Genomic DNA, 8,871 nt, shown 5'->3' with positions numbered 1-8,871 from the left:
CAGGAAGGGACTGCTGGGTTACCTTTTGCTTAGACAAACATCTGACTGCATTTGTAGCAGAAAGTCTTTTGCCAAAAAGACACAGAGTTTTGTTAACGAGCAGCCACGCAGAGGCTGCCCTGCGCTGGAACCCGGGCCAGGGCTTTCTGATTTTTAAACAGGGCACCTAGTGCATCCCTTAAAAGAGCCTCTGGTCTCTGCCACGGAGGCGCTGTCAGACTCTACAGCTTTCAGGGGATCAAGGTCTCCGTGCTAACTCCCAGCACACCACATTTTGGCAGTGGCAGCACAAGGGCAGGTTTTCATTTTCCACATAGAGACTGTTGAAGCTGAACTGCTGAAATGAGCTCCCCGGGTTCTTCCTTTGAACCTCTTCCCACCCTTCACACGTCCCAAGAGCTCTCATGAATCAAAGAGCCAGCAGCAAAAGCAGCCCCTGCAGATCCTCCTCGAGAAGAGCCTTCCTACTCAGAGACCAGCTCTGTAATAAACATATGGCCCCAAAAGCAGAGGGGAAGCCCCTCCAAAACACAAAGGAGTGGAGCCACTCATTAGAGGGGGCGATCAGAAAAGCTGACAGGTCTGTGTAGGGAGCACCGGGGGCCTGAAAAAATGCACCTGTCAAGCCACTGCTATCATCTGAAACAGCTGGCATTTCAGAAGACAAGGCAGTAGCCACATCACAAAAAAAGAGAAGGACAACACAATCAAGAGACAGGCGCCCCAGTGGGTCCAGGAACAGGCAGGTTTGCACCTCTGCAGCCATCAGCACAAGCAGCTCCAAGTTTCAATCGAGGCTCAGAGTTGCAGGACAGACCCCCTCAAGCCGGAGCTGTCAGGCTCACTGCAGAGCGTGTTCCCCGTCACCACGTGCGTTATAGGAGCAGCTCGAGATGGTGCAGGCTGGATGCGAGCAGCCTCTCTGCCAAGGACAAAAGCAAAGACCCCAGTACGCCCTGTGTGCCTTCCTCTCACACTGGAAAGTCTTCCCAGTGCACTCTGGCACCTGATCTCATTAAAAGGGAAGAGAAAGAACAGATGGAAATGCAAAAAGAAGCCCCGCTGACCCCATCCTGACTCCATCCCTCTCCTCACCGCAGCAGGAACACAACTGGCTGCTCTTGGAAGGACAGCAAGGACAGCAGGAGAGGAGGAGGATTTCAGGGGGCAATAAACAGCAGGAGCAGATGAAATTTTGGTAAATAAGGGCTCCTTCGGTCAGGAAGGAATTAACCTGCAATCGGGAAATACAACACACAAGGACTGTGCCGTGCCTGGGAACCCTCCAGTTCCTGCAAGCAGCGAGGAGTGGGTGCTGGCTGAAACAGCCACGATGCCCAAAGCCTTTCCAGCACGTCTCTGCCTCCAGGCACCAGCCAACGCAGGAGCAAGGTCCCAGCACACAAGCTGGGAGCCCCAGCACAGCCTGCAGGAATCTCACAGCCTGCAGTTCAGGTATTCAAGTGTTCTAGGAAGCTTCAGCACACCCAGGTGACGTTCTATAACCAGGAGCGGAAGAGAAGGTGTGTGTATCCACCATCCTGCCTTTCAAGGTGGAAGACATCCTTGCAACCTTCCCTTACAAAGCAGCATGTGGACTCCCAGGGCAACCAGGCCACAAAGAAGAAACCTTCCCAGCTGCCTTAACCAAGCCACCACCCCTTCCTCTGTCCTATAGACAGAAAAAAATAATTCCCCCCCTGCCCCACCCACCCCCCCCATGCCAGAAGCAGCACATAAGACAGACCAAGGATGACACTGAAGGTGACAAATTTGCACTCACCTAATTACAGCTCTACCAGGGTCCAGGCAAGCTGTTTGATCTCACAGGGACTCAGCTTTTCTACCCACCAGGCAAGTCCAGCAACACTTCCTTGGGAAAAGACAAAGTCACAAGGGCCAGCAAACAGCTCCCATTCAACAGTGCTGCGAATACTATGGAGAGGCTTCTCCCTCCTCTCTCTAATGCCTGAGCAGCCCAGTATTTTGAGCAGCACACAGAATAAGCTTTCTTAGTAGAAAATGATACCAAGTTAGTCTGGTCAAAGATAGGAACAAGAAGCATTACTGACAAACCTTGTTACCCGCACCCTTACAGCATGCTGGCTAGACCAACAGATCTTGAAAACACGCACCTGTAGCAGCCCTGAAAGGCAGCGAAAACAGCATCTCAGCTCTGCGGATAGAACCCAGATGCAGATGACATTGCACAGGACAATTAAGGTAGAAGTTGATTATGCACCAGCTTTTCTCCAGCAACTGCTTACAAGCAGGGTCTTGTCCCATAGGAGGCACAAGGTGTCAGACTCCACATTTGCTGCGGGCTGACGTGCCCAGCACATCTGCAGCCGGGTCACAGCTGCCTGCCTCTCTCACCCACCCAAAACCCTTGCAGAGGGAAATGGAAGGGCACTGAGCATCCAGCCGGTACCTTCAGCCCTCGGCACCCTCTGTCACTAAAGAAAAAAAAGAACAGGCCAAGGACAATTATGCCCTGGCACCAGGACCTTCTTCCTAGAGGCAGCCCTCAGCTGAACTGCTGAGAAACAAGTACCTACAGTTTCCCTTTAGCACAGCCTCAAGGCAGATGCCTTCTTGTAACCCTCCTCCCTGGCTGCCGCTCCCACCTTTTTAACTAGGTGCTAATTTCTCCCAGACAGGCTCACAGGAACTTGCTGGGCTGCACACCAGAAGATGGCTTCAGTTTCATTTCCCTAGGACTAGAAGACAGAAATTTCCAACCCTCTTTGGAAACTTTTTCTTTCCTGGCTGCTCTCCCCAGCACTGAGAACTCCTTTTACAAATGATAGCTCATGAAAGATACATCTGGGCTTAACCAAGCTAGCTACACCGAGCCTTCACAAGGAACGGCTGGGCAGCAAGGAGAACTGATGCATCTCCACAAGGGGCAGGTCTGGGTAACCAGCCCAGCAACGAGACTGGTCAGGCAGCCACCTCGTGAGCAACACTTCTGCATCAGCAAGGGCAGTGGCAGCTTTGCAGGCGGACTCTGAAAGGCTCCAGCTGCTGACAGAACGCAGCTCCCTGCTTCGCTGCTTTGCAAGCCCTCCCTGCCCGAGCACAGGCAGCAGCTCAGACAGCAACCTTCCCTTCAGGCAGGACACTGGAGTCTGTAACAGCAGCTTCGGTCCCTGGGCTCAGCTTTGCTCCTCTCCACAGCTCAGAAGCTTTTCTGCCTCGGTGGGTGCACTGGTCCCTCCCTGCCCTGAACTCGAGAGGGGGCCCTGGGGAGGTCAGACCAGCACCTCCGCACTGTCAAGCTTGCTGGGCTGCATCTCTGTGCTACCCACAGTCCCTGCACAGAAGGGCAGCCCTTGTTCTAGCCTTGCTGGCAAAGTCAGCTGAAAAGCAGCTGGGGAGGAGCATTCACTTGGGAGAGCAGGATTTCTCCTTCCCAGTGAGCAGCAGTTGCAGGGCAGCAGGCAAACTGGCTGACATTTGCCAAGAGCTCTGAAGGTGCAAACCCCTCCAGAAATGCCCATCATTAGTCCTGCTAGTCTCGGCCCACAAAGCTGGTTTGTGTTTTGAGAGAGCCCAACTCTTACTACACACCCCTGTCCCTGGGAGCTAATCCCTCCTTGCCTTAACTGTCCATCTGAGCCCACAGCAGCATTTCAAGGCCCAGAAACACCCGGCGTGAAAGGAAAACAAAGGTCAGATCTCAAGTGCAGCCTCTCCTGGGGATGCAGGCCCCACAAGAAACCTCCTCTCATTAAGGTCATCATCCAGGTAACCCTGCCACAGCTGCTCCTGCAGAGAAGCGATACAAGGGACTCCCCAGCACCCCCTCCCAAAGCCTGCTCTGTCCCCTGGCAGGGCAAGTGCTGCTACCAGCAGGGACTCCCTGCCCTCCCAAACGCCCCCCTCAACATTCCCACTTGCCCCAAGTCTATGTACAGCTCCATCTGGCAACGCCACAGCAACAGCAGTTGTCTTTGCAGTAAAATAAAATAGGCAAGGGGTATATTTTTAGAGGAACATAAACCTGATTTTCAGTGATACTGGATAACTGCAGCTCTTACCGGCTTCAAATGGTATTTTGGGCACTACCACCTCAGAAAACTCAAGCTTTCCATATAAACAATGGAATTCACCCCCAAAACTAGTTTCCACACAGAGAAAAAAGTATTCTGGTCAGATTTAAAGAAAACCTTGTGTTGCACTTACACCAGAAATGGATGACAAGTTTCAAAGCTGTTTTTAGGAGGGCTTTGACCTGAGGAAAGGAAATAAGCAATCAGTGAGGTAACTCACTGCCGCACATGGAACCAGCTAATGTATGAAGATAACAGAGGCAAAAGATGTTGTCAGTCTCTCAAGTGGTATATCAAGTCTGGATAACATCTGGTCTGGATAAGAGAGAGTTTTAAATTCCACCTCATCCCAGGTTTGACAACACTGATTAAACCCCCCCAAATCCTACAAATTACTGATCATCAGCTCCAGCGGTGACAAAAGGAACTAGTTGTTAGACCATGTCCAGATATTTTCAGCACCATATTGTCTTCTGAATGTGGTGCCGTTTGCTCTATACCTGTCACTATGGCTATCACCAAGCGTTATTAGAAGTGAGTCAGGGACTGCACATGTGCTAGTGCAGATCCACCTTCACCATTCCAAAGGAAACAATTCCATAATGACAGATTAGTGAGAAAGCAGGAATAAAGGCATTTTTATTTTGTATAGATATATCTGTTTTCAGAAAGGAATTCAGTTTATTAATAAAACTATTTTTGTTGAAGTTTAGCAGCAGATTGATAAAATTAGCTGGAGGGTTACTTACTTTCAAGTAGATCCAGTGTTCCACTCCCCTCCTGGCAGAAAAGAAAAGTACCTTCAGGTTTTCAAGGCACAGATTGTGTATTTCTTGTGGTATGAACTAATTTCTTTTAACATTCAGCTGCGCAACTCACCAGTTCCAAGAACTGCATGTTATAGTTTGCATTCTGAACAAAGCTAAGTACCTTCCCTTCCAGGGCTCTTTTGTCTTCTAAATGCATCCTCCTTGGTTGTATTTCATCTTACTGTGTTCTCACTGCTTCTCTATAAATGGACATATTAATCCTTAATTTTCTAGGTTTCTTGCTCCATTTGCCAAAGCAGCATTTTCCTTCTCTCAGGAGCTGCAGATGCAGATTACCACTGTGCCAGCTTCTTCCTGTCTGGAGTGGTTTGGCAAAAGGAATTAGTTCAGGAAAGTTCATAAACGTCTATTTTCTTTTCACTTCTACTACACTTCACAGCTGTCTCACTGTGCTCTTGTCACTTTTCTTTTGAGTATACTTATGAAAACCCATCACAGCAGCTAAGGTCTGCAGGGTTGGAAAGCTGACCTTCCAACACAAGGGGCAGAAATACGGGAGGCAATCTTTCTCCCATCAAATAACAGTTCCTCCACAACTCTTTTACTGTTTGGGATATCCCTGAGAAAATGCAAAACCTCAATTTTGGCTTGTTGCAGCATTCACAATGATGGAGAAAAAGCTGTCAGGATTCACTTGTCAGCAGCTTAGGCAGTTGTGGAACTTGAGGTCCATTTGAAAATGCTTCAGTTATTTGTATGCAGTAGACCTAGATGCAAGGGCATTAAAATCTGGCATGAAAGCCTATATGAGCAGGATATGCTCTAGTCTGAAAGAAGACAGGTTTGGATTGAGATAAAATGAAACACAGACAACTAGAAAGAAGTACAAGTGCAATACTGCTGGTTGACTTCATGTTTAAAAACATGGCCCATCAGTGCAGAGAAAAACTAGTCTGTAGCATCCAATTAGAGCTGCTGCATTTTTCTAAGCTGTCCGGCTTACTCTGCATCCAGGCAAAACTGTTCACAGAAATAGTATATTCCCTTTTTTTTATGTATCACTTCAGGAGAAAAGGAAAAAAAAACCCAAACAACAAAACACGCAAAACCCCAAAACTGTTGCTATAGAGGTATCATCTATAGAGATAAAGAAGGCCTAAAATGAAGCAAGAATTCATAGAATCACCTTTCTAAATCTTCAGCTGCTCAGTCTTGAAAATATGGGGGAAGAAAACTGAAATGCATGTGAGTTAGCATGCGGTTGCATAAAGCTATCCATGAGATCAACTAGGACTCTAGGAATTTCCAAAGAAGTTGATCCCACCACATCTGCTTTCTCCCTACCTGTGAGAAAGGACATCGTGAAAATCAACCTTCAGACAGATAAGATTCCTTCCCCCTTTGAGTACTGCATCGTCACAGAGAGCCCAGCACCCCCAGAACAGCAAGAGAGATGAAGGAACCGGCACTTACTGCCACAGAGCATTTCCAGTCGGTTTGATTCTGCAGGTCAGCTACAAGCAACAGGATCCAACTCATGTTCAAAGAGCTCCAGCTCTAAGTCTTATTGAACAATGGAAGTGGTGCACTCTGGAAACTCTAATTTAGATGTCCCACTATATATGCTGGTAAAAGCAGATAGATAGATAGATAGATAGATAGATAGATAGATACACACACACACTGATTATTCAGACATAATCTGGGGTTTGCCTCACACCTCCTGCAATGAAGCCACTGATACTTACCTATCGTCACACATACAGGGCATTGCAAACCATCCTTGAAACAACTCATCAGCAACTAGTAGACTCTGTATTAAAACTGTAGCAGTATTAATATTTGATGTCTTCACAGCAGTAAAGATTTATTTATTTTTTAAAAAGCAGAAAAGTCTAAGAAAGCCATTATTTGTCACGGGATGATCCAAAGGCTGTTAATCTCCTGTCTATACCTTAAAGAAAGAAAAGAGGAGAAAAATCTAATTTAAACAAGTGTTATTAGGGATAAAAATTCAGACTGATGTTACATTAAATTATTTGGGAGGCTGAGGTATCCAGCCATGGTCTTCAGTATAAAAGAAAATTATAGGGTCTATCAACTAGAGAAGCGGTGCTCTGAGCCTATGTGCTGGCATGCTTACAGTTTTTTTAATGTCTGGCAGGATGTTTTACAAACTAAACTCAGCAAGGTGACGATTCCACCACAAGGTGCTTCAGATGGTTTTGCTAATAATTTTGATCAGCTGAAATGGAGAAAAACATAACTTCATTTATTTGGCTTTTCCAGAACCTGTCAAGTCTGAGCACAACCATTCATTTCTCCCTTCTGCATCTCCCCCACCTTCTTCCAGAAAAGACGCACTTCAATTTTACTTTTTTTCTACAAGTATTCTGCATAATCAGCCTTTGTTCCCAAAACAAATTTCGGTCATTCTTTGTTCTCTTCCTTTGCTAGAAGGAAGTGCCATTTCTTGAGAATGTTCATTGGAGGCTGGTACTGCTACTGCTGCAAACATGGAAGTGCTAACCACCATCTATTGGCTTTTCTTTTAAGAGCCTTTTAACCAACTTTGTTAATGGACTGAATGCAATTTAGGTATGGAACTTGGCTAAAATGTAGCTTCAATTGGCTATTAAAATTTAAGAGCCAACTAAGATAGCTAATTACAAAAAAAGCTCCAGTGATAATCTTAAGCAGAATTAGTAATAGCAAATGACAGGCTGTCTAGTCTTATTCCCAAAGGGAAAGAAACTCTTAACTAAGAAGTCAACCAGACAACGTGCAGAAAACCTAATTGCATTACTCTTATTATGGCATCCCAAATCTGGCAGCTCACTAGGATAAAACAGTGAGTAAAGTCTGTCAAACTACTCAGGAAAGCAACTGACCCTTCTTAATGCTAGCTGTAACAGACATCGGGAATTACGTTAATATTTTGTATTAACTTATTCCTGTAAAAATTAGCAAAGCAGCACCATCTAAAAAATATCTTATACCCATCCTGAATTTGATTCTCTCGCCAGATATTTTAGATTAAGGAAAAAAAAATAGAAACAATGTCTGCAAAGCGTTCAAGCACTAAAAGAAGCATTCTGTGCTTCGTTATCAATAGCCTCATGACACCATCAGCTGAAGTGCCGACTAGTTCTCCTGTGAAGATTTATCATGTATAGTGGCCACTTTGAAACATAGGTAGCGGAGTCTTTAACATTCCCTACTCAAGAGTCTCCCTGCTGTGCTGTAAATGTCAGTCCGGTTTTTTCACGGCTGTGCGCACAGGTTGGAAACAGCAGGAGAGCTTGGGAGTATGACTGCAATACCAGTAAGGACACTTGTCTTCACGGCACTGCTCAAGTGGCTCTGGGAATGCAAGACCCTGCTGTTCTCTAATATTTACACACACCTGCAGTCACCAAGAGCTGTAAATGCAGTCTAAAGGCAGCTTGCTTCTTTTGTGTTGGGGGCTTTACTTTCAAACAGGGATGGCAACAAAATCCTACCGTTTCCCTATCCCTGTTCTGCAAAACAACACACACGTGTGCAAGCACATACAGTATGCGGTATGTACAGTAGCACTGCAGGGATTGTCACAGCCTTCCACTTCGCTTATCCTGACCATCCCACGCTTTAAAACATCATTGCAGGTCACAGTGAGCCAAAGGCGTTCTTGCTTGCCACGACTGTAGCTTTGCAGTCTCTTGTGAGCAAAGGCAAGCCCTGAAACAACATTCACCTAGGATGGAAAGCACCCTTTTTCTTCGCAGAACACTTGTCAGTACAAACTTTTTCCAGGACTTTTTTGGGGTGGGAAGAGGCAGGGGTGGCTTACGAAATCTGCACCTCAGAACATTCTTTTCAAATATATGGAAATGTCTGTGTTTCCTGCATTTGGCTTTGGCAGTCTCAAAAGAAAACACACTCCTTGTAAACTTCAAAATAAAGACAGAAAGTTTACTGGTAAATAAGTTACTAAAACAACTGAAATGTCAAACAACTAAAGTACAAAAGAATGACATTAACTTTGAGTATGCAAGACAGCAAGA

This window comes from Falco punctatus (assembly GCF_963210335.1).
Source record: "Falco punctatus genome assembly, contig: scaffold_202, whole genome shotgun sequence".
Classification (NCBI taxonomy): Eukaryota; Metazoa; Chordata; class Aves; order Falconiformes; family Falconidae; genus Falco; species Falco punctatus.
This window is presented reverse-complemented; position numbering follows the sequence as displayed.